Raw genomic sequence first — 27,369 nt, 5'->3', positions numbered from 1 at the left:
GATCCAAATTACAGAAAGACCCCTATCTGGAAAACCCCAGATCCTGAGAATTCTAGATACATGGAGGTCTCCCTCCTAGTTCCAGCCTTAACTAATATATGTGACTGCAAATAAAGTACATATCGGTTTAATAAGCCTGGGTTTGGGGGTTGCTGTGCTATCCACAGGGGAGGAGGAGGAGGCAAATGGATTTAAGAGTGTGTCTTAATATGACATAATATAATTCTTTTACATATGAATGAAGGGTGATATCCCTACACCAACCATTTGAGTTTTTGCTGGGCTACCATCATTAATGTGTGTATGGTCTTAAAAGCTCTTGTGATAACATGGGTGTGGTTTAAAAAATGGAGTGGTCAAAACTGGCTTCCATGGTGGTGAGGAGTTCAAGTAGAAAATTGTTGTGAACTTTTCTGCTGAATGGATAAGACTAATACTGAGCTAAATGCTTTGTTATGCATGAATTCATGGTAAAATTCTGCATTTCACCACTGGCAAATATTTTCGTGAAACTGACAAAAATCTGCTACAAAAATTTTTGCCCCAACAAATGACACAAAAAAACGCTAATGGACTTCAATGTATTCTGCACAGAAAACGTTGCTGTGGAAAAAGTCAATGTATTTTGCATAGAAAAGTAACCATGAAAAAAAGTTGCTGTGAAAAAAATGGCCATTGACTTGCATGTATTGCAAATAGGGATGTAGCGAGCCTCAAAAAAAAAAGTTCGCGAAGGCGTTTGCGAACTTACGCCAAAAAGTGCGAACCCCTATAGACTTCAATGGGAAGGCGAACTTTAAAACCTAGAAAAGCCATTTCTGACCAGAAAACTGATTTTAAAGTTGTTTAAAGGGTGCCACGACCTGGACAGTGGCATGCAGGAGGGGGATCAAGGGCAAAAATTTCTCTGAAAAATAATTTGTTGACACAGCGTTGCGTAAAAACGCAAAGGCAGCTGGCAGACCTAGCGGAAATGCGCTGCGTTTTTTGCTATTTCGCGCTATTAGCACTATGGAAACGGGATTTGCTGAAAAACGCCATGTGTGGCTTGTGTGGCATTTTTAGGCCAAGAAAAAACGCAGCGGAAAAACGCCACGTGAACCCAAATTGCAAACATACACGCAAAGTTCGCGAACTTGCGCGTTCGCGAACACCCGATGTTCGCGTGAATTAGTTCGCCGGCGAACAGTTCGCTACTTCTCTAATTGCAAATTATTATGGTTTTTCCAAATTATTGTCGAAGTAAAATAGTACAGATTCGCTCACCATTTGCTCATCACTATATAAGACTTTAAAGGCACATGTAATAGAGAAATTGGAAGAATCCACATTGATAGGGGGCACTGAGGGGGCACAGTTTGGCAGCAGCTGGGATCTCAGAAGGAATAAGGTACATTCATCTTGCTAACAATATCAAGTCCCTGTTCTGTAATAATGTAGTGCAAATGAAATACATTTTGCTTCAGAACTATTAAGATATATATATATATTTAATACATAATTATTTTGCCAGAGAATCAAGAATAACATTACCAGGTTTAAGATTCCAATGAAACTCACATAACAATTGGCAGAAAATCACCTAGTGCTATTCCATCTGTTAGTCGTTACATATTCTTCAATAATATGCACATAGGTCTGCAATAAAAATAAAATCGCTGACCGCATTGTCTTTCCGACAATAAGCACATTTTTATTCCGTGATGTCTAGAGCTTAGCTCTTTTTTTCATTATAAATTACTAGGCAATAAAACTACGTACACTGCTAATAAGCTCTATGGCACTAAGCATTTCAGTGCTGAAGGCATGGTAAAAGATGCTGAAGGCAAGTAAAATACTATGCCCTTTTAGTCCACAAGGCAGCAGCATCTTATTTGTTTCTTAAGTTGTGCTACAGATATTGCTCTGCATTGGAAGAGCTGGCTGTCACAAATGCTCCATTTATCAGGCTACTTAGATTGCTCATTGCTATAAATAGACTTCCCCCAATGTGGGCTATTAATTTAATTGAGTGTCAACTGTGATAGCCTGGCTACTAAGAAAGTGCTCTAGAACACTTCATCATTATCACAAATACAAGGAAACTGGGAATTGAGTGCCAAAATGCCTGGCTTTGTGAGTTCAACAACAGGTACAAGGCACCGGCAGGTGTTCAGTGTTGTTCCACTTAGATATTTATAATGTATACATCAAGGAATTCAAGTGACTTGTATAAAATAAAATAACTAAAGCAATAAATATAAGACTGATAATTTACTTTTGCTAGTAAAAGCACATTATTTCTAAAAGTATTAATTTTCTCTATCACAGCAAACATTTTACAAAGATTTTTTTCCTTCTTCTATTTACTGTATGTTATTATTTTTATGTTAGCGTTATTGTGTTGTGTTGTTTTCATACTATTAACCTTATGCAACCCAGGCTGCTCAGGGTATAAGTAAAATGGTAATATATACTGACATATATACTGAAAACCACTCACTTATAAGGAATTCTTTTTTTTTTTTTTCTTTAATTTCTTTAGTTTGAAATTCTGTAGTCTCACTGGTTCTAGCAGCTTCTGATATTGGGGAAATAAATGGACCATCTAGAGGTGGGAACCTTCACTAAGGTTTGGAGGCCTTGCATCAAGTTATGCTATAACCCGGTAGGGTTCCTTTTAGGGAAAAAATATTATGACTACGAAATAGCAAAAAGAGTGACATTTTTTAACTCAGGGCACAAAATTTTTGACATATATAAGGACATCTAAAGGATGACTTCTAAAATCAATGCTAAATTGCACCAGTAAAATTACTGCTAGCAACCAATTACCAAATATTATTGATTGTTCACCACAAGTTAAAAATGAAATAAACATCTTGTTAGTAATTAAGCACATATTTTAGTAAATCACAACACCCCTCCCTTTCTCTACATCTGAAATGCTATTCTTGCTATGTCCAAATAAATATGGTAATATGAACCCTTATTCAACACCTAGGGGCATATTTACTAATCCACAAATCCGAATCCGAATGGGAAAAATTCGGATTGGAAACGAACATTTTGCGACTTTTTCGTATTTTTTGCGTTTTTTTCGGCACCGTTACGACTTTTTCGTAAATTGTCGTGACTTTTTTGTAGCCATTAGGACTTGCGCGAATTGTCGCGACTTTTTCGTAGCCGTTACGATTTGCTCGTATTTTGTCGCGACTTTTTCGTATTGAGCGCTCGTAAACGGCGGGCAAACCTTTCAGACTTTGCATTATTTTGGAAGCCTCCCATAGGACTCAATGGCACTCTGCAGCTTCAACCTGGCCCAAGGAAAGTCACGATACTGAAGCTTGAATGAATCCGAAACTTTCGTACTTGGTGCGACGGCTACAAAAAAGTCGCGACAATTCGCGCAAGTCGTAACGCTACAAAAAAGTCGCTACAATTTATGAAAAAGTCGTAATGGCTACGAAAAAGTCAGGACAATTTACGAAAAAAATCGCAAAATACCGATCATTACAAAAAAAAACGCATTCGGACGCTTTTCGGACGTTCGTGGATTAGTAAATGTGCCCCCTAATCTGTCTCAAAATAGAATTGCACATGGAGTGCTTTCAGATGGCCATATAATGCCCAAATTGTTCCTTGCAGCCTCCTATTGATTTGAATAGTAGAACAATTAAATTCTATAGTGAGTATTTGCACTGGTACTTTTGTCTTTAGATTTGTTTTCCTTGAATTACAGAATCTGTGGTAGGTACAGATGAAGTGCCTATCCAGAACTAGTGTGAAAGTAGTAAAGGTATGGTATCCATAATCCAGGTCATCTCCCATAGATTCTATTTTAATAAAATAACTCAAATTTTGAAAAAGAATTCCCTTTTTCTCTGTAATAATAAAACAGTACCTCGTCCTTGATCCCAATGAATGGTTTGCAAATCAGAACATATTTGAAATCTACTATGCATAGTGATATAACAAACATTTCAATATACTGATTTTAAGCAGAACAACTGGAACTTTTATGGGATGTCATGAATCAATTGATGTCTGTTCATCGATTTAGACATTAAGCAGGATAAACTTTTGCAACTGATTCTAACTGATTGGAGTCTTTGAAGAGAGTTATTTTTTGGCTCGCTGAATAATTGGCAGCTTTCCCATGCTTGGCATGAACATGTGATTTGCTTGGCTAACATCTCTAAGTACTCTTGGTAATTGCAGTACCTATTACCAGTAATAACATTATTCTATGAAATGTTTATTGAATTTATTCATAACTCCCAACTAATTTCCCATAGTTCTGAGTCCAGGTACAGTATGTGCCATTATCTTTATAGCTCTCTTGCATGACCTTTAAGTAAACTTATTTTATGCATTGCAACTAGTTTTTGAAAGTTTCAACTAAATATATTTTGTTTCACATTTTGTATATCTTAATTCTGGCATCTATGAAATCAGAATTTTGGTGTATTAATTACATCAATATAGACTAATTTCACCATATAAAGAACAGAAGGTCCATTGTCAAAACCATCGTCTCAAGTGCTCTGTAACCTGATGGTAGGCTGAATGAACATTATATTTCTAATAGCCCGCTTGCCTTAGTGCAAATTACAATTGCAAAGCATTGTGAATTTGGGGAGATTTGCAACAACCAAACTATAATGACATTCCATTACTTTGTTCAATGGTTTTTGTTCAGCTTGTACAATTTATTTGTCCATATATTGAGTGTAAACCTTTGTAAATCAGGTTGTTTTTTATTACACTAAACTTTGTGTGTGTGACCTTTTTGGCCAGCTTTAATATCCTGTGACCCCATTGTATCATAGTCTGCTTGTCCATACTAAACATCCAGTCTGTTGTTAAATTTGGTACCTCCTAGGCTCATCGGTAAAAAGATTAGTGTGCACATTCACACAGGCAAAGTTATTGGACTTTTATGGAATTTGGCTTGCTTTGTAGCCATAGCATGTTTATGACCATTTGTCAGAATCTGTGTAGATGTAAAGGAGAACTAAAACCTAAAAATGAATATGGCTAGAAATGCCACATTTTATATTCTGCCATCTGCCTGCGCTGACTTCTGGCCTGTATAATGGCTGTCGCTTCAATCTGCATTGTTTACCATGAGTGGCTACTATAGTTTGCTGCTTCGGCAACATGCATTATTGGCATTATCCAGCCTGCCTCAGTCAGTCCTGACACAATTTAAAAATTTAGAAATCTCAGACTTACCTCAGTTCTCCCCTGCTTCTTAATGGACAGTATACCTCCTTGTTCAACATTAGTTCAATGAGAAGGGCTTGTGCCAAACATACTTTTTGCCCATTGTTTAAATCATGAAAATTGTTATTTCTAGAGCTAAACAAGGCACTTGAAGCTACATGTTTGATCCTTGTGAGGTAGACAGTTAGATTACTACTGTACACACAGTCACCTTGTATAATGGACTCTAACAAACGGTCACAACAACTGGATAAAGGAGGAGATTGTATACTGGTAATGTAATCTAAGATCAAACATGGAATAACTTAATTTGCCATTTGCAATATTTAGAGAAATAACAAAAAACATAGGATTTGTGAGTAAAACAATTTACAAAAAGTTTGCTTAGCACAAGCCCAATTTATTGAATTTATATTGAACGAGGCGTATACTGCCCTTAGATTTTTACTATATATCCCATGGTTAATTTGACATTTCACATTAGTTGAGAAATGTTTTTGCCCTCATCCTGTTTTATGGGCACTCTAGACTTCTAATAATAAAGATCATTTTATTTTATTATGGCTCCCAAATAAGTTTCAGTTAGATAATTAGGCTACTAGATGAAAGAAATTGCAAATCATTGTTCTGGTTTATTTCCAATATGATTGTATGCAGCTTAGTTAGGATTGAGGACAATGTACTGTTTAGATCTACTTAAAATTGACTTTATGAGAGATGGCCTTCCTGTAATTTGCAGATATCTGGCTACTGGGTTTCTGGATAAGGGATTCTATACATTTGATGTGATTTGTGTCGAAGTATTGTTGAGTATTCTACGTTTAATCAATTGCTTCCTTATAAATCCCTATGTTGATTAATCATCACTTTCCCACTTAATCTTATGTACTCTGTTCACCTTCTAAATTCAACTCCACTCCTAGTTCATCATAAATCTAACCCATGTGTCCTTGTTTATCTATCTATACCCTTAGGTCTTAAATCACATCTTCTTTAATATATCTCCTTCCCATGCTCTCTACCCAGACCATGCCTAATCACCAATTCCTTTTTCTATGCCCCAGTCTGTGAATATGTTGTCCAGTTAATCCAATTGATATTTGACTAACCAACATTTGAACATGGTCTTCAGGGCGAAAACTAATAAATGATACAAGATTTAGCTCATCAGTTATAACTGTAGAATTTTTGGTTAGATTTCATCTTCCTTTTCTGTTGAAGGTTATTATTTATGCTAGTTTTGAATACACTACAAATGTGTCAAGTCAAGTTATCAATTTTTGAATGTAAGGATTCAAAGGGTGAATATTATGACACCAAAATACTGCTTTTGAGAACTATGCCTCATCATGCTTCTTGTCTAATGTTGGGTGAAATTTTATACCACACATGGATTTGCGACAGATTTCCACGTTTCAGGTTGTGACAGATCTTTTCACAAAACAGGCAGCAAAATTTGCCAAAAAAATTTGCGAATCTTTCAAAAGATTTGTGAAACTGTGAAAATGGCAAATTTCAAAAAAAATTGTTGCATGTGTAAAAAAAAATTGTTGCACTCTTCATTTTTTTTTTTAATGTGTAGGCGATTAAAGTCACTTGGGGGTGCCTAACATTTTGGCACCCCCAAGTGACTTTGCATTTCCTTCTCCTTTTAACTCCTTTAATGGTACATCTCTACAGAAATTAATTGCACAAATGTTAAATACTAAACCCAGTTTAAATGGCTCATGTATTGGCCCATGTATTGCACAAATATTCTAGTAGACTACTTATAGCTATAATTTTTCTACAGAAACATTATAAGTTGCCTCATTTTAAGGCCGAACTGTAAAATGTGTCTAAATTTGTATGTTCTTTCAGAATGTATGGTGGACCCACCAATAGTTATGTTAGTAATTCCTACATATGTTAGTAAATTCCAACAGTAGAACAATTTTTTAGCAAGATGTTTTATATTTCTCTCTCATCTTATCTTTCAGAGTGTATGTTGAAAAGTGAATAATAATTCACTTTTATTCCAGCAATACAATAATAGCCTTACTCTAAATAAAATATAGATCACACAACTCCAATAGACAGAAGCTTTCAATTTATATATATTTTTTTGTTTATTTGTGTTAGGTCAAAAAGTGCATTTATTGAATCATTCTTTAATATCATTATATAACTATACAATGTTAAATGAATGCATTTTGTATTGCTGTTATGGTAAGTATTAGCAGAAATAGTAGTAATACATTAATTTATGCTGGTTGCAGCTTCTATAAAAAACAATAAAATGTCACTCTGAAAGATAAAATAAGAGATAAATGTAAAACATCTTCCTGAAAATTGTCCTGTTGCAGGAATTCTTTCTTTTGCCTCAAGTATGAAGATGATGTTAGGAATAGATGGCCACTGGTCCCAGTATTAGGTTGTTTTAGGGCATACTGCAGCACCTGATTAGGTGCACTGTTAGCATGTAGACAATTTTAGGAAATTCCCATCTCTAACTAATTTTTGATGAATAATTAATGTAAAAATGTATTATGCTAATAATAAGGTAGTAAATATGTAATATTTTTCCAATAAGTATAATTTCAAAAGAAGCATTTTACTAGTTACATACTGTATATAGTACATGACATGATAGCATAAGACAACATTTGCCCTAACTTAAGTTGGGCTCTTGGCAAATCATTGTGTTCAGTAAAAATTTTTACTTATACATTTACATTATATATTACTAAATAATAATTGGTATAGGTTTTCAGTAATTATTATTTCAGTATTTCAGAGACCTAACCTATTACTGTCCCCAACTATTGTATATTTACAACCTCCACAAATCCTGCTATATAGGATTCTTTTGCTCTAAAACATTTTTCATTCTTGCCGTTGCATTAGAAGCAGCTATTAGGATGATTACAACTTAAAAGCAAAATAAAAAGAGTAAAAAAAACAAGATGAAAACATTTCATGTTGTCTGAAGGTATTATTAAATCTTTTGTACGTGTAAATAACTTCATGGGTATTAAAAGGTTATCTAGAAAACTGAATTTCCCAGGGAGTTGAATGTGGAACAAGTCTCTTGTGACATTTTACTCAAAACCTTGAAATATAATTACTTCTGAAATACTTATATATTGGAGAATTAGGCTTGTGATGTTTATGGAAATGTAAGGAAAAAATCTCTAAGAGACAAATGGCAAAACATCAATTTGTTACAGCCTGGAAGATATGATAAAATGATAATGTTGTATGCTACCTTTTGAGAATTGAAGGATTGAAAACAAAGGGATTTTGGATGTTTTCACAATTTAACTTGAACCAGCACTGACTGCATTACTTCGATTTGTTGTGCTTGGAAGATGGGGTTATACAGTCTCCACAAACAACTCAACCTGAAGGCATAAGATGAACACAGGGGTTTTATAACAACGAAATGCTATGAAACTTGCTGTTTTAAATTAAATAGATGGATTTAATACAGTACCTAAGAGTCTTTTTTTTATTCTGTTACTTGAAAAAATTGGGTTATTCTCATAGAAAATAAAGATAACTAAAGGTAGATATGAACTTGTTCAAACAGAAACAAAGCAAATAAGAAAAATGCATGCAATAAACATTTTTTCTACAGTCCGGTGCAATTTAAAAAAAAAAAGGACATCCAATGTAAGGACTTTCTGGTTACAAAATTTCCTAGCAAGATATGTAATAATAAATAAGCGATTGATGACAAAATAAAAAAAAAAGGGTTGCATGTCTTTCTAGAACAGGGGTCCTTTCCCCAACCTTTCTTACTCCTGAGCCTCAGTCAAAAGTAAAAAGACCTGGAGAGCAACACAAGCATCATAAAAGTTCATGGAGGTGCCAAATAAGGACTAAGGGTGTCTATTAGATAGCCTCTATGCACCCTATCAGATTACAGGAGGCTTTATTTGGTAGTAAATCTTGTTTTTATTCAACCAAAACTTGCCACCAAGTCAGGAATTAAAAAACTAACTATCTGGTTTGGGGGCACTGAGAGCAACATCCAAGGGGTTGGTGAGCAACATGTTGCTCATGAACCACTGGTTGGGGACCACTGTTCTAGAAGGAAGGGCATATAGATATATAAAATTCAGTAATAATTGATTTAATTGGCATTTGTCTCAAATGAATTTGTTCCCCACTGTAATGATGGGGTTTTGTTTACCTTCAACTTTCAGTATTTTTAGGGGACAACTTAATGCATTATTTAGGAAGTATAAGTATACCATCAGTTTCATTAGGTAAACCCAGGATTATAGTGAATAAAAAGTATGTAGACCACAACACGTATTGAGCAATCCTACTACAGTAGACAATATTTGATCAGCAGCTGATGGTTATCTAGGGAGCTACCATTGTAGTCCAACCACATCTGGAGAGATGTAGGTTGGTTGTTATGCAATGACTATTCCCTAACTGCAAGATCCCAAACCTTACTTGTCAGCCACACTCAGGTGTAAAAAGTGTGTGTGAGCCACACAAGCATGAAAAAAGTTCTTTGGGGATGCCAAATTAGGGCTGTAATTGGCTGTTGGTAGCCCTACATGGTCTACTGGCCTGCAGGAGGCTATGATTGGAGTAAAACTGTGTCTCTGTGCTTCCAAAACTTTTCTCCAAGCCAGAAATGTAATAAATAGGCACCTACTTTGAGACCACTGGGAGCAACATCAAGTAAGCAACATGTTGCTCAGGAGCCACTGGTTGGGGATCACTGCCTGTCACGATCTCCCTGAGGAGACGCCGTGGAGTACCAGGAAGGTGGGAGCCTGAAGACGGGGTAACCCGGAGTGTAGCCATAGATCACAGAACTGGTGTCTGAGGCCATGTTGAAAGTGAAGAACTTTAATAAACTTAGTGATGTAACAGAACACACAATGGATATACACTGAATATATAACACGGCAGGCAGAGGCAGAATCCAGACAGGCAAAAGGTCAGGGCAAGCGGCAGTCAAACGAAGTAAAGGACAGGCCAAGGTCAAAACCGGGAAATCAAGGTAGAACTAGAAAGGACTCAGGAACAAGGCAGAAGGCAGGATCAGGACACGGAACTGGAGCTTGGAACCAGCGAGAACAAGGACACAGACACAGGAACAGGACGGCAGGGTCACGAAAGACAATTAATGACCAAGCAAGGGGCAATGGTCAGGGAAAGGCTTATAAAGGGAGAAGATTAGAAGATGGGAAACACATGAGGTTAATGAGGTGGGCGGAGGAAAGGGAGCAGACAGAAAGTAGGAGACAAGAGAAGAAACAGACAGACCGAAATGCCTCCAGTGGCTACAGAGGCAAATGCATGCCGCCAGGAACACCCCAAGTGGTGTTCGAATCCCGCTGATCCTGACACTGCCCTAACTTATACCCACACCGTACATTTGTAAAGGTGTTATGACCCAACAGCTAATAAAAAATGGCAGCTGCACAAGACAGAACTTCCAAGAGGGTGGGAAATAGTTGTAGCCTTTAACTGTATACGTATCAAAATAATCACTACATAGACATTATTATAAGTTCTTCAATGATGGATACATTAGTAGGGTAGAGTACTCCACTTGCTCCTCTAGAAAATGACTCATGACTGCTCCCTGCAACCAGTTTGGCAGTAAAACTGAGGTTGCACCTATATATTAGTATTTCCTCTTTTCAAGTCAATTTTACCAATAAGTTATCCTTTGCCCCAAAAGTATAATATTTACTTAACTCAGAACATATTTCTTCATCTTTATCTCTCTCTTTCTTTGCCGCCATGTCACCCTCTGTCTATCTATATGTGCTTCTCTGTTTCCCACTTTCTCTTTTTTTACTGGGCATGCAAATGTTAGAGAACCAATAATTTGTGTTTGTTTTCCTAATTCAAAGCAACGGATGTTATGAACCCATGATGGAATAATAGATGTAATTCATTTAGTAAATTCAAACAACCTAAGTATTTTGTATTCCATTTTGAAATGATTAAGCGAGCTACAAAAACATAATGTACATTTCATAATGTACCCATGTATCAAGCCTAAGGACGTAGTAAGATGAATAATGTAAATTACAATATGACATTTCATATTTTATAAGTCATTTATGGCAGCTATATTTGAAGCAAAATCAACTGGAAGCTTGGCAATTATTGCAGTTTCTTTTTTTTTTTTACATTTATTCAAAATTCACATTTTAAAGGCAGTTATCAGGCCTTTTCTTCTACTAAAACTACATAACCTAGTAAATGATCAATAGCTAAATCTGTTGTTTAGGGAAATATTTGCAAACAGAGCAGCAATTATCTTTGAAAGATCGATATTTAATATTATTAAGGCTTTATGCATATAAATACATGGGAATTAATATTAAAAGCATGCTTTATATTTGTGTCATACAAATGTTGTTCAAAAGAGATAATCAGTTTTCACTTAGTTAAAGGGTCTGGGCTATACAGCACTAACCTTTAATAATCCAAAAGTTAATTTCTATTTTAAATCATGCTTTTGAATGCCCTCTTTATGTATTTATATTTAATTAAAGTTAAATAAACCACTTAGGGGTAGATTCATTAAAGGTTTCTTATAGGATTTTCAGACATTTGAACTTTGATGGAATTAATCCAACTTGTTGATCAATTTGACCAATAAATATTGAGACAATTATATACAATTTCTTATACCTGATCACCTGCCTCCATCCAAAATTCCTAAAATGCTATACTGGAGTGTAAAAAAAGGATTTTGACATAAAGCATTTATAGGGAAATTCATATCATTATAATAATAAATACATTTAATAATAATCCATAGTAGTGAATAGGGATGCACTTTTAACTGCACAGGAACAACAGATTTTATTGTTCAACAACATAGTTTATTTTTGACTGCTTTTAATTAAATTTGATTGCCTGCCTCCACACTACTTATGTTTCTGGAGTTACAAAGCACTTTCCCCGTTATAATAATGGCTCCCTTGATAGTTGTTCATTATTAACTGCTTTTTAAAATGGCTGTTCTCAACTCTCATTTTATAAATATTTAAATAACTGCATTTCTTTACTATAAAATGTTGAGTGTTGCAGATACAGTAGGCAGTCAGTTGCCAGTGCATTTGGTTTCATGTTATGTTATCAAAGTAATACATTCAATGGAAAAGTGCTCCGCTTAAATATTTCAAACAATGACTATGAACACAAATTGTGGCGATATTTCAAGGTAGCAGTAATCAATGAATTTGCCAAGAACTTTGTGACTTACTGCTTTTATGAGCACATTTTCACAACAGCTAATTAATCATAGCAATACCATAAGCAACAAGAAAAACAAATAATTGAATTGGGCCATAAAACCCTGAATAGAATCATTACTCAAGGAACTTTCAGGCTGCAAAACATTATACTGTGCCAGATAAAGGGTAAACTAAAGAAAGTATTGAGGTTTTATTGGGTAATTACAGAATATCACAGAGTAAAGCATGATCTGTCTGAAATGATGTTAGAATAAATCGTTTGTATGAAGTTTAGAGGTAATTTAGATTTTAAAGTGACAATGACGCATTACAGGGATGTGTCACCACTATAACAAGCTGAAACTCATCAGATTTGTAAAAAAAACACACAAACTACAAAAAGTTTGTGTTCTTTTCATTTTCGTTCTGCTTTTCATTTTATTTCAGATAGACCTTTATGGTTTTCGTGCAAATAAGTTTCGTTGTGGTTTCAAAACTCTCTAAAACCACAAAAATCAGAATGTTAATTAATCTGCCCCTAAAGGTTGCCAAACTGAAATAGAATGGCCCAGACTTTCTGAAAAAGGCAAGACACAGGCACATTCCTGCAAAAACATGCATCATTTTATGATGATTATTATCTCACACTTATAAAATGCCAATATATTCTGCAGCATTGTACAAGACCCAAAATGGGCTTTATATAACCCACAAATGGGCTACAGTGGAAAATGATTGCCTGCAAATGAAAGCAGTGAGAAGGAGGAATTTGAGTATTCAGTTTGTCATAATATTGACAACCTATCCTACTCATCATAGATTTTAATAAAGGAAAAGTATTTGCTGAAGGTGGTCAATTAAATCTGCTTCATCTGTAAATGTGTGTGTCCTTGAGAGAGGTATTGGAAATACTGGATTACAATGATATATGATATTACACTCTTTTTTTTGTAAAAGTCAATAGTGATGCAAAAGTTGTGTTCCAGGGGACTGATCATAGAGCCCAACAAAAATTGTACTTGATATATACATTTAATTAAATGTAAACAAAGTACTACAAACTACTGTACTAATCAACTCCTTAGTGCCCAGTAAAAGTCTACAATAAATAATTGGGTAATTGGGGGGGGAAGAATCCATTTCCTTGTCTTATTAATAATCACTTCAAGGTCATTTGCCATTTCGGGACCTGAGCAACAGGTAGGCAATAACAGGGTAAAGTCCAGAACAAGACACACAAGGCAATGGGTCCTACATACAAGCAAGAGTAAAGGACCAAGACAAGGACAATTAACAATAACAGGAATACTAACAGCAAGAGGGCTACAATGGCAGGGTGACTTACCTAATGCAAGAATGGCCAACCAACTAACAAAGCATTGGTATTGTATATGATCTTTCTGGTGTGGTCATAATTGTGGTTGTCCTTATAATACAAAACAGAAATATATTTGCCCACCCTCTCTGAGCAACTTTCTGGCAACTAAAAAAGGGGTACCTTCCATAAATTTTTGTGCTTCCATATGCAACAGCTAATTTAGGAATACTTTCAACAAACCTTGTAACAACACCATATTGTGTTCAATAATGTATCCATTTCATTTTGTTTATATGTACCTGGAACAGAACATTGGCAAATGACAGAAAGGAAGGCAGAGCTGGATTTCTTTCTGTCAGGAAGCTCCCTGGAGAGGATAAATGAACTAACTCTTATCCACATGCGACAACAAGATTTCTCCCACTGAGTTTCCATTTTCATGGAAGTACATTAGAAATGGTCCTGCTGCACACATGCTGCACCTAATTTAGAAACGCTATAAAAATAGATGCATTAATTCAAGTTTGCTAAATGATCAGAAACTGTCAAGAAGGAAGAAGTAGCTAAAGGATGCCCACAAGCAAATATAAAAATAAAGTTGCAAATAAGCTTTCTAATGCTAATTTTCCAGCACTCACATCTACATGAAGCATTTAGTTTTCATATACAATCTGGCCAATGCAATATATGTATACTGTATAAAAAAAAATCTGTTCAATGACAATATTATATATTACAGCTTCCTTGATATTTTCATCATATATATTTACATGCTGCCATTCACAGCATAAAGGATGCATGTATTTTCTTTTTAATTTTGGTCATGGGTTTTTTTATCCGATGATGCTTATGCATTTTGTCATGGTTGTTTGTACCACTGTCCTAACAAATCTAAGGATTCTGGAATGTTGAGAGCCTTATCTTAACTTCAGCTATAGGTGACAGAATGTTGTATTATATATTTGGAGATTATCCCCCTTAGCTGTTGCTAGAGGTACAGTACACAACTTTCTTACTATGTATCCCAGAATTATTTGTTTATGTGTCTCCCCCAACCTGCACACAAAATCCCATGTTTTGCTTTTCTGTTTGCTCCTACAGCGGAATTAATTCTTGCTACAACTCCTTGCAGGAGGATCACATGCCTAATTCTTTAAAGGCCTCTTCCTGGAGCAAAGACTTCCATGTTAACATATACAGTATTTCCCATCTCTAAATAAAGCAGATTCCCTATACTTCCAAGGGGTATCTTGATCAAACAACACTTTTCCAAATCCTACACAATAGTAGATACAGACTATAATGTTTGTTTGCTTAACTTTAAACTATACATTTAGCCCTTTGCAATTTCATAGACTTTTGTTTAGACATAAAGTATTTAAAGTACCAAAGTACATTATAAAATATTTCAAATTGCCCAAATTATCTGCAGACCTTCATAATGCATTTAACATTTTACTCTTTTCTATTTTTCAGCCACTCTCATTTATTTTTTCTTCTTAACCACACAACATTGCCACAGGTTTACCCAGTACAAAGGACATGAAGTTTAGATAAAAGCTTAGTAGTGTGACATTGTAGTGTGTCATTGCCTAAGCCTATCATTACAATAATGTACAGGTTTCAGTGTAATTTTGTACTTTTTAGTATTGATATATTGGCTTATATCAATTAAAGTCTCATAGGTGCTTATTTCAGCAAAGTAAGTGGTGCTCTGCATCAGTGATCCATTGCCATCCATGCATCATAAGCAACAAGAGTTAAATTGGAGATAGTTCAAACATATGTCCCTGTGTTTAGTTTATTCATGACTAAACAGCAATGTAATCAATTCCAAACTTTTGTTTACTGGGTTAAGTAAAAGAAGTGCAATGTCAACATGATGATAGACAGGGTTACATAAACACACTAGTAATGTAAATGTAATCTTCTCCAAACAAAAACAGTTAAGAGTCTTCTGATTTTATTTCAATGGGTATTCCCCATTGTAAAGTAATATAGATTCCATAGGTAACAGGGCTGCGGATATAAAAAGCTAAATCTTACCAGGAGACGAGGCTGTGAAGTGCAGTTGGAACAGGTGCCAACATCCTGTCAGTCAGATGTCTTCAAAGGAAATCCTTGATTAAAAAAGGATGGTAGTTTTATGTACACCTAAAACAAAATATTGCACAGGTTATTGATGGGAAATGGAACTTTAGAATGATTGCAGGCACAATACAACAGAAAATAATCAGTGAAGAAAGAGAGATGAAAATGTAACTTTTAGGATACCTTCAACAATTATTCAAAGAAAATAACCAGTAGGGTCTGAATTCAGAATGAACACATAAGGTTGAGACATAATTGGGTCCATCAGGAATCTCTAAACAGAGGCCACAATTGTAGCTGCTCCTCTTGCCCATTTGATCTCCTTTTATTCTCACTCCTGACATCCCCCTATCCCTTTCCCTTTATTCCCACTAGTTCTTTTGTATACTTTGATGTCTATTGTTCAATTAGGATTTTCTTCTGTCCTTCTTTCCCGTTCAGCACACAGACATTACGCTAACTTTAAAGATAAAAAGATCATTGAATTGATGGCATGCAGAACCCTGTAAACATAAGGATAGTTTGTTTAATTAATTAGCAAACTAGGGCTGAAAAAACCAGCATGTTATTGAATTAGTCATACTGCAACAGGTTTTTTTTGATGCTTTAAATAAAATTTGGTGTTAGAACAATGATATCATACTGCTGAAGGAAAAAAAAAAAACAAGTTTCACCCAAGTAGAAATCACTTGTAATTGAAGTAACAAACCTCATGGTGCAGAAAGCAGTCATGAATATGTGCTGACTCATTATCATTTTTACAGTTTAAATGGCAAAATGAATAATGATTATGCACATTAAAATTCACTCTTTTCTAGTCATGCATATAGTCTTATTTATTTAAAGTCTCTTGATAATGGCATCGAAAGGACAATTATGAATTTTCAAATTGAATATCACACATGGCTAAAATGTGGAAGTTACTCATTTTAGAAGTGCAGAATTATTAATTTGAAATTAACTATATATTTGACTGCTTACATTGCATATTAGAACTTTGTTATTTATTCACTACATGACATTTAGGACAGAGGTAGCTTGTCCTGGTTTCTGATGTTTTTATTAGCACTTAAGTAGTAGCAAATCGTTTTTGCCTAATTATTATCTATGCCAAATGATCCCATTTCCCTCAAAAACAAGCTAAAATACATATTTTAGATTCACATTAACATATTTGTCAATAGCAATTAATAGCATATGGCTCAATTCTCTGTACTAATGTAGGGACCCATAGGATTAATGTGCCCCTATGTTTTAAACCCTACCTTTCCTTTTATCCTTGTTACTGGGCAAGGGTTAATGTATCTAGTTTGGCATTTACATATACCCTGTTATTCGCCCATAGATAATCCACACCCTAACACACTTTAATATAGTGTTTGGGAAGGGGTTGTTCTGCCTTCTTGGCCTGTTATTTCTGATCTATGTGGATGCTCCATGAAGCCTGGGATCCATACCAGCCCAGAAGTATTTCTGCCCTAAGGGAGATCATCACCCTTAGTGAAGTCGGGGAGCAGGGACCCTGTGAATGAGGTATAGAAAGCATAGGTTATATCATTTCATAGCACTTTATAGGAAAGTGAGCAAGTCAGCACTTATATAGAAAGAACAGCTTTCCAGCTCCAACTAGGGGAGTAAAGGACTAGTCTTCTACAGCAGGAATGTAGCAAACCTCCAAAAAAAAGTTTGCGAACCCGTTCACGAACTTACGCCAAAAAGTGTGAATATTCGCGAACTTTGCGAACCCCATAGACTTCAATGGGAAGGCGAACTTTAAAACCTAGAAAAGCCATTTCTGGCCAGAAAACTGATTTTAAAGTTGTTTAAAGGGTGCCACGACCTGGACAGTGGCATGCAGGAGGGGGATCAAGGGCAAAAATTTCTCTGAAAAATACTTTGTTGACACAGCGTTGCGTAAAACCGCAAAGGCAGCTGGCAGACCTAGCGGAAATACGCAGCGTTTTTTGCTATTTCGCACTATTAGCACCATGGAAACGGGATTTGCTGAAAAACGCCATGTGTAGCTTGAGCGGCATTTTTAGGCCGAGAAAAAATGCAGCGGAAAAACGCCACGAGAACCCAAATTGCAAACATACAGTTCGCTACATCTCTATTCTACAGACTTGACTTCCTGAGTATAGGGACACAGTAGCGCCAGGGATCATTGATTAGTCTTAACCCTGCCCACACTTATCCAAGGTGTGATAAAACTGTGGACTCCCTATCTTCCTGCTTGCTGTTGGCTGTCTTTACCCTGCCTATACTCTGTTGAGAGGGATAAACCAGTGGACACCATACTCTTATGCTTGATCTACTTTACTATCAATTGGACTACTGAGAAATTGCTATACCTTCTAGGAGTATTATGAACCCTGCATTCACATCTTTTGTCTGGGACAAATAAATCATCTGTCATTCTGTTTTGCAAGAGCTTCTGGCATTTATCAATTCATTTAACCCTTGCACTTACGCTTGGCAGTGGGAGGTGTAGTTTTGCAACTCCCTCCATAGAGAAACTTCCCCTTAGTGAAGGCCTATCCTGTGGGGGTTACACTAACTTGAGCCCCAGGTATATTGGAAGAATATGTGATACGCATGTCACTGCTTAAATAGTGGGGTGAGTGTTATACCTTCTACCTTCTAGTACCAAATTAAAGTCAGACACATATCTTTGGCTTCACCCACCAACTATCTGATGGTTCTTAAAAACAAGCATACAATCTTTAACCTTAATTGTATTTCCAAACCAAATCAAATATCCTTTGATAAGAATTATGAGGGAATTTAACAAATGTCCTAAACAAGACATATTTTGGAAATGCTTTAAGTAATTCCTGCAAGAATTGTTCCCATTGTGTTTATTTAATACTGGTTTCTTCGGTCGGCACAGGTACAGTTATTTAGCGACACAATCTACAATGGCAAAAAGTTTACAAAATTTATAGTATACATATAAACTCCACCTTTAATCTAGTCTTGAAAAATACTCTATAAATAATTAAAATTAGCAATATTACAACGGTTAATAATGAATATCCCATAGCAACATTATATATAAAACACAAAACCCATGAATATCCTGTAAATTATAGTTTTATAAATGGTGCTTAGTGATGTCATTTCTGTCACATGACTTACTGACCTATTTATAATAATTTATGTATCCCCTGTTTTAAAACATTAGGATACTAGGAGTCAGCTTGGAATTTCATACTTATATATATATATGTATATATGATCATGGAATTCCTCTGTAACTTATAATATCCTTATATTTTACAGTAATGGGTACATTGTTCACTATGTTATGAGATTTCTTTTCATTTACAACTTACTTTACTTCCCCACTGCAACAGTGCAATCTTGGCCAGCCTATATATACAATAACTTCTAACTATACTTCTAACTTATTTTTCTACCAGCTGAACAAAGAGTAAAATAACAATTTACCTTGCCACTTTCAGGGGTCATTTTTCTCTACTCATTGAACTTAAACTTTGCACTGAATACAGCTCTTTTTCTTCACACTATCTATTCATCTGGGATTAATCCCTGCTTGCACTCTCACATGTAAAAGGTCCACTGCTAAGGTCTGTCTCCTCAACACATCTAGTGCAAACACTGATCTATTTCTAAAACAGTTTTCTTGTGCTGCATTTTCTCTCTAGAGTACTGTGCCCAACAGTGTATGCCAAACTCTATATTTATACACACTACCTTAGGCCAACAGACAGCTCGACAACTAATTCTAGAAATACATGTCCTGTTCCTTATATTGTGGTTTGGCAGTATAGCTGTTCTGTTACTGCTAGTGCGCATATGCTTTCAGTTGAAAACTATTGCAGTCACCATCATTTTTGTTGTAATTAGATTCAGTCAAGTTTTGAAATAATTAGCTATTCATCCAGTTATTGAATTCTAAAGGTAAATAAGACATGTCTGAGGTTTAATTTTGTGTGTTTGTTATTAATAAACTACAGTGTGTTTACTGATCCAAGAGAACAGCAGGATTTATTTCTTCCAAACATATTTTTTTTGTTAATTCTATGCTCTTAAATGGCTTTTCTTTTTAAATTCACTGTTTATGCTAACATTTTGTCTTTGTGTATCTTGTTTATGCTATTTTAGAAAACTCATATTTTCCTATCATTCCTTGTACAACCGTGTAACTTATAGCATTATAAAAAAATAAAGGTCACACATTCTAAATGTTGTTTAGTCTTAAGGGATTTTCTGGCTCTTGGATGAAATTAGCTATAAGGTCCATTAAAGTCTGCTATTGTTTCTAAAAGTCTGGCACTCTAGACTACTAATTCAGCAATGTGATTTAACAAGAACAGAGATTTTCGGGAAGGGAAATCAAAGGATTAGCGTAGGGTTCTATTTGTCAATCATTGCAAATTGAATAAATTACTACGTTGCCAAAGGCACTTCTGGCAGTGGTAGGACAGAGCTCCAGTAGCTTAACATTTAATCAGCTTGGCTTCTAATATTTGTCAGTGCTGCAACAAAATGTTAAACTGTGGAGTTTGCAAGATCTGTGTGCTATAAAGAAGCAAAAGGTATATATATTTGGATACACTTAAGCTAAAAATATGTACAGTAAATCTGGACATAGCAGACAAGGGCATAATAACAAGGGCATCATTATAAAATAGGCATTAGGATATAGGGCAACTAAAATGTATGGAATCTATATAGTCACCTATATGTTAGTACAAGTTACATATTACCTATATGTTTGTATTGTAATGTCTTGTTTTTGGATTCTGTAAAGTATTTTTATACATTTTTTTAATGGAGCTGTGGTCTTCTTTTTGGTTTCCTACTTAGCGCAGGCTGTGGGTGAACATGCTTATGGTAAGTAAATTCTGCAGGTTAGAGTCTAGCCTGTTTAACCAGCAAGAACTGTGTAAACTGTACTGTACCGCTAATTATAAAGGGAGATTTTACTGGAAATAGTTCATATGGTAAAATAATTATGTCCATTATCCCATTAGGAATAATACTAAAGATTTAGAACTTTTATCCCCTCCATTTATGCACGTATATATGAGAGGATGCGGGGATCAACAGTTGTCTTTTGTGAATTCTAAAAAATTGGTAGTAAAAAATTCCTGTTTTAACAAAATTATGTTTCATTTCACAATAAGGATTTAAAAAAAAACCCCAACAACTATTCTTGAATGTTAAAAAATACTTTGTATTGACTTCTATAGCTACTTTGCTGAGATTTTAATTGTAAAATGTTCTTGGGCAATGTGATAAATCAGAAAATTCTCAACTAAACATACATTTTGAATTGCAACTATATCATTTTAATAAATTACTCATAACATTTAACATTTGGCAGAGAAAAAGGAGCTTGTACTTTCATTTAGTATTGCAGGATTTGTATTAAAGCATGTAGTCCACGTTTAAAGCATACTTGGTGTTAGTAGTGCAAAAAAAAAAGAAAACCAAACCCAGTGGGTACCTTAGGTTAAGAAGCCAGAAAATGTGTGGTTTGGATATTTTATATGATGAATTAATAAAGATTTGTTTGTTTTATGCAAGGTTAAGAGACAACAAATGATGGACATACTCCAGTGAGACCACACCTTTCCTTGGTTGCTAAATCCCCTATATCTAGAGGCAGATTTGCTAACTCTAATTTTTATTTTTATTTTTAAATTAAAATAAACTCATTTACACAAATGTCTGACATTTATCAAAAAAACCTGAACTGAAAAAGCACATCTGGGAAAAAGATAAGGGAAAATTCATGAAAACTTTGAATTTTTCTACTTGTCGCATGATAACGGAAACCTTTTTGTATTGTTGCACAAAAGCCAGCGTCAAAATTCCGAAAAACCCTCTAAAGTTCGAAAGCAAAGGAAGATCTTCAAGGGAAGGGAAGGGATATCTGCCACTGACTTCTACATGATCTCAACAAGTTTTAGATGGAGTATTTTTGGATTCAGAATTGTTGCAGTTTTTTTGCATAGTACATTTTGAAAAAAGTTGCAACTTTTATTTTTGGCTACTTTTAGTGCTAAAAAAATCTGCATCAGAAAAATAAAAATCTGAATGGTAGTAAATGCCCCCCCCCCCCAGTCTAAAAAACAGACTATAGGCTGATTGGGAAGTTTTAGATGGGATTGGATGACTATATTAACAAACAATAGTTAGAGATACAAAGTCTGTGCTTAAAGAGATAATGAATACTGAATCTGAAATAAAACTGTTCTTCAAATATGTCATAACATTGTCTTTGCATGCTATTGATAATTTTGCCATAAAAGTATGTTGCCCCATGCTTTTACATTATCTGATCCCATTTATTCCTTTATGAGGGGACTGCCATATTAGTGGGGCAGAAGTCTGTTAGCATTAGATCAACATGATCAACATGATCAACATGACCTACAGTGTAAGGAACAAGACAGGAAGTTGGCAGACAAGAGAGTGTCTGATACATGATCAGATTCCTGATCCCTAAAAGCACAATTAAAAAATAAGTAGTTCATTGAGAAGCCTCTGTTTTAAATAAACTCCTTCTTGCCTACAGTTGCAATCTGTTCAGCTGTGAGATAAATAGAAGTTCATTATACAGAGGGATTTGTTTGTGCTCATAGGGATCAGGAAGTGGAATATGACTTTAGTTTTCATTTCTGATGTTGCCATCCTTACTGAAAGAAATAACAAAAACATACATATTTCCTGATTAACACAACTGGCAGAAAGAATGTTAACCAAAGGTCCTATTCCTTGAATGAATGTTGACAAATCTAAAATGACACTATAAGCAAGGCATTTCAGAGTTGCTTGTGTTAGAAGCATACAGGCATTTTAATACCATGGCCTTTCCATGAGAAAGTTGCTTGGACAAATCAAATTTTGGGTTAAAAAAGTTCAAGGATAACGTTTAGCAATTTAGATTTAAAACCATATACCAGTTAATACCCTTTAAGTAAATTATGCAGCTATGAGTGCTCATGATCACTGCCTAAACACAAATGGAACACACAATTATCTCTTATTATGAATTTTTAATTCAACTTTGAATTCACTTTTACTTGTATAGAAAATATCCCTGGTGTGTATGAAGTCTTTTATCTGTTGCATTCAGTGTACTTTTCTAATTAATGAAAAACTTTGTGTTTCTACCATCAAAATACATGTTCCACAAGATGCCAATTCCTTCCCTCCAAAGACCATTAATAATCCCCATTTGACAGATTCATTTAGTGTCAAGAACACTTTACAGGGCTCCAGAAAAGGAAGATCTTAGTGCAGATGTTGTGAAAAAAGGAAGTTCAATCGCTTTTCTCGAAGATTACAAAAAAGGTATTAACCTTTGTCCCAAAGGCACAGGTTAATTAAAAAGAAGAGGAATAAAAACCCCTTCCATTTACATTAATAAAACATCTAGCCCTGTGTTAGAAGTCAGCAGTCACAAGTCATTATTTGGCTTTCCTATATAATTGAACTATGCATTTGAATTTCATTTATCTCATGCATTATCGACTACATCAGGAAGAGCAATTAAGCCTGGCACACAATGTCATAGCCCCCAGAGCTAAGATGGAAAAGAAATCTTCTAACCGTCATAAGTGATTCCCATGAATTTTTATTGCAAAGGAAAAAATGTTTAGAGGTATAAACACAATTTCAAATATGAATAAAGTGAAATTTACAGTAGATTAAGATGACAGATTGCATACAGGCTTGGTTCCTTATTACTACTGCTGTTTGATCCTGTTTGTTTTATGTCATAGTGTTTAGTCTACAACCATACTGTATTTCTACTATATATTTTTTGATTTTTTTAAACTCTATATACTTTATAAATGTATATTAAGCCATTTTGAGTCTAAATGAAAGCATAAGGCACAATGTTAGCTCTCCTCATTCTAAATCCCTGCAAGGATTAGGGTTACCAACAGTCATCTTTAATCTTCCATCTTTAAGGGCAACCAGGGACTGGGGCGGCAAAGATTTGGGGGTGGCATGCTGCCCTGGCTGCATCTGCACTAGGGACTACATGGGAGATTTTTACAGCTGCTTGAATCTCCTGTCCACCCAGTCCCCAATACAGCCAATCATTAAGGGAGGTGGTGTATGAACGTTTGAGTGCGGGGGGAGTTAGCACGCTGGGGGACAGGGCTGTGAGCAGTCTAGGGGCACACCACTTGTAAATCTTTTATTGGAGAAAAAACATATCCTCTTTTTTAAGACATAAGTTAAAGGGGTACTAAACCCTGCTGCACTGTAGTGCTCAACCAAACTTTACTCAACTGTTGCTGGACTACAAACCCCACAGTATTGTAACATATAATAAGCATGCTAGGAGCTGTAGTCCAGCAACATCGGGGTTGTATTCTTAAAGCAATATTGTACAATAAAACTTTTCCAAAGATTTTCACCAAATCTCAAAGGCCAGCAACTACATTAAAATGCAAGAAAACCTTTCAATAAGAATCCCTGTTCTTTGTTGCTGCAATTGGAGTTGGAAGCAATAAGCACAGTTTCCCAGCACTGAACAAGTCTGTCCTTTATCCCCATGTTGTATTCCACTATCATATAATGAAGAAAAAAACTACATAAGCAAAGGACAGCTTACAAAATCTTTCTGCTAACATTCAAAGCCCTTCACTCCTCTGCTCCTCACTAAATTTCTTCACTGGTCTCCCTGCATGTTCCTGGTTGTCTCCTCCACTCCTCTCAGATCCTCCGTCATTTTACACCATCCACACCCACTGCACTCTCTCATCTTAAACCTTTCTATCTCGCTGCTCCTTACCTCTGGAACTCTATCCCTGAATCTCTCCGTAGGGAACACTCACCCACTCTCGTTAAAAAAAAAAGCTCAGCTGTTACCTTTTGGAGCACTAAAACACTATTTTGCCCAGTCCTGCGCTTAAGGGCAAATGACCATACCTGGTGCACTCTTACCTTCCAATTTCTGCCTCTATGTTACCCAACCACTTAGATTGTAAGCTCTATGGGGCAGGGACCTCCTTCCTACTGTGTTTCATACCACATGGCACTTATTCCCTTTGCATTTATATATATTTATTGTATTTATTTATTATAACACTTCTCCTCCCTGTGTGTAATTTTGTATTTTGTAAGATTTCACAGCGCTGATAGTTTTTTTCGGGGATCCTTTAGCAGTTTGTATCACTGTACTTTGTATGCTAAGAAATCATGTAAATAATATAGGAACCCAATAGAATTGTTTTGCCTCAAATAAGGATTCAGGATATATTAACTGTTTTATTATTACAGAGAAAAAAAAAACGAAAACATATTTCATTATTTGATAATGTCAGTTTTATAATAAAGACAACCCAATGGGTTTGAGAACATTACTGATTTTATAACTAAATTACTACATTTATCGTTGGAGAGTAGAGTAGTATAGCAGCCTAAATTTGAGGTCTACATCTCCTCTTTTTTGGCAGTTTTATTCATTCTAATAATTTGTCAGTGATGAACTATGCTACATTGTATTGTCATGGAAACATACAAGCTACACACATACAGCTAAGAATCAATTATTTTCTACCATCTTCCTGATGACCACTCAATTAATGTGCCTACTTCTGGCACAGGTTTGGGGGTCCGAAAAGATAAATGATAAAACTTGTGGTGTATGTCCTGTATTGTATAAACTCAGAAACTAGTTAAAGTCTCAAGATCGCAGGCCTGGAATGAACGTTAATGAGTAGATATACTGTTGACTGAATGAAAGCATAATTAAAGTATGTAGTGTAAAAACAATGCACAGTGATTAGAAAGAAAATGGAAAAGAAAATGGCTTCAAATAAGAATTCATAGAATTAAGTATGGCTAATATCTGTTATTCTAAAGGAAAATAAGATGCTGTAGAAGAAAAACTGTGCTGTGTAGATGATTAGACACTCAAAGCAGAAGAAAAGCCATGTATACAGGAAATAGGGAGGTCATAGGAAAAAGGAAATGAATTTCACATTTTGCTGCACAAATGGTAATATGAGGATATGCACATGGATAGCAAGGTCATAGCAGAAGGATACAAAATGCTGATGGAAATCTGGCCCACTAATGTTCTGCTTCAGTGAAACTCCATTATCCTAGGTTCAGTTTCAGTGTTACACAGCTATGAAATAATACTTTGTGCTAATGCACAGTTTCTGTTTTTAGATATGTTGCATTTCAGTACTCATTTATTTGTGTGACCATAGAAAATAATGCTGTAATTTCTTACAACAGAATTGCTGCTTGGTGAATTTGGGGGTCACAAAAGGCTACTTCACATCGGCAAGTGCAGTGGGTAACAGGGAGTTGCGCATAACATGAAAGGTACTTGCGTCAAAATGCACTCTTCCATATATTTGAGCTTGGCTGCCACCGTCCCAGGGGAGGGCCTAATCACTATTACGTCCTAGACTGAGCAGTCCACAAGATGGCACCAATCACTAAGGTTGGCTTGTATGGGGGAAGTCCCCTTGAGAAGCCAAAAAAAGGGAGTGCATCTGCCTAGAACTTTCTCTTTTAGCCTAATAACAACTACAGAGAGGCAGACAGTCAGAGTTAGACAGGTTAGAGTGGAAACCTGTGCCTTGCTAGGCTAGACTGAAAGAGGAGATTGTTATAGCTCACTTTAGAAGTGAGAGATAGGTAATGAAAAGTGTGTATTTTGGGCTAGACCCCCTGGTAATTGTGTGCCAGTCAGGGAATGCAGAACGTTTAGGTGTAGGTTAGAAGAGAACCTACTGGAGTTGCAGGAAGGCACCTTGACTAAAGATTAGTTTAGGAAAATCCTTAAAGCTTTGGTGAGGAATGCTGTGTCTGCCCCTGTACCGCCTGTGAGAAGCTTTCAATAAAGTCTGCTGTGGTCCAACACATTTATGGTGTCATGCCTCATAGTAAAGACTTTGTTGAATACAGGGGAACTCTGCAGCTATCATCACCTCCAGACCAAACAGTATGTTCAGGTTTCCCTCAGTACCCTGCACACTTGTGCAAAAAGAATAGGCCACACATTTCACTTGCATGCCAAACACTGGAGATAATGCTAGGCAGATTTTGAAAATATGTGGTGCAACTGTGGCTGATTTGTGAAGAAGCGTGTGCACATCTGTGTCCATTGTGGACGCACTGGATGCAATTGCGGTAGGAGAAATGCAATTGCATCTAAAGAATCGCCAATTTGCATCTGCAACAATGCTTGAGTTGTGGGAAAATATGGTACATTATGGGAAAAAAAATACAATTTTGCAATTTCTTAGCACTACTCTATTTACACACTCAAAATATAGCTAGAAAGGTACAATTTGACCGCCACACTATTGTACACTTTTTACCACTTCAGTCAGACTTGATTTACTTACTGATACATGAGGCACTAAGAGCAGCAGTTTAGTTCAATGTTGTTCTTTAACTCATTTTCCAAAGGAACTACTCTAATGTTGCAGTTTTATGTAAGTGACAAAGTGGTATCCTGAAGCTCAGTGTATGCCCTCTCTGCAAACTGCTGCAATTCAAAAGGAGTAATAGGAGGAAAATTGTTTCCTA

The 27,369-nt window shown here is 35.6% G+C and overlaps 1 protein-coding gene across 45 annotated transcripts in view; it reads right to left on the bottom strand.

The window, feature by feature from the left end:
• The window catches only part of ptprd (protein tyrosine phosphatase receptor type D), a 909,395-nt gene that overhangs the window by 576,968 nt on the left and 305,058 nt on the right, over positions 1-27,369 (bottom strand). For all 45 annotated transcript variants that reach the window (XM_031895469.1, XM_031895576.1, XM_031895588.1 and 42 more), the window contains exon 5: positions 15,781-15,888. The gene's annotated coding sequence lies outside the window, so the exon portion shown is untranslated. The remainder of the gene's footprint in view (positions 1-15,780; positions 15,889-27,369) is intronic.

The sequence above is a fragment of the Xenopus tropicalis genome, chromosome 1, assembly GCF_000004195.4.
Source record: "Xenopus tropicalis strain Nigerian chromosome 1, UCB_Xtro_10.0, whole genome shotgun sequence".
In the NCBI taxonomy this organism is placed as follows: Eukaryota; Metazoa; Chordata; class Amphibia; order Anura; family Pipidae; genus Xenopus; species Xenopus tropicalis.
The sequence above is the reverse complement of the archived record's forward strand: the minus strand, read 5'-3'. Positions and strand labels throughout refer to the sequence as shown.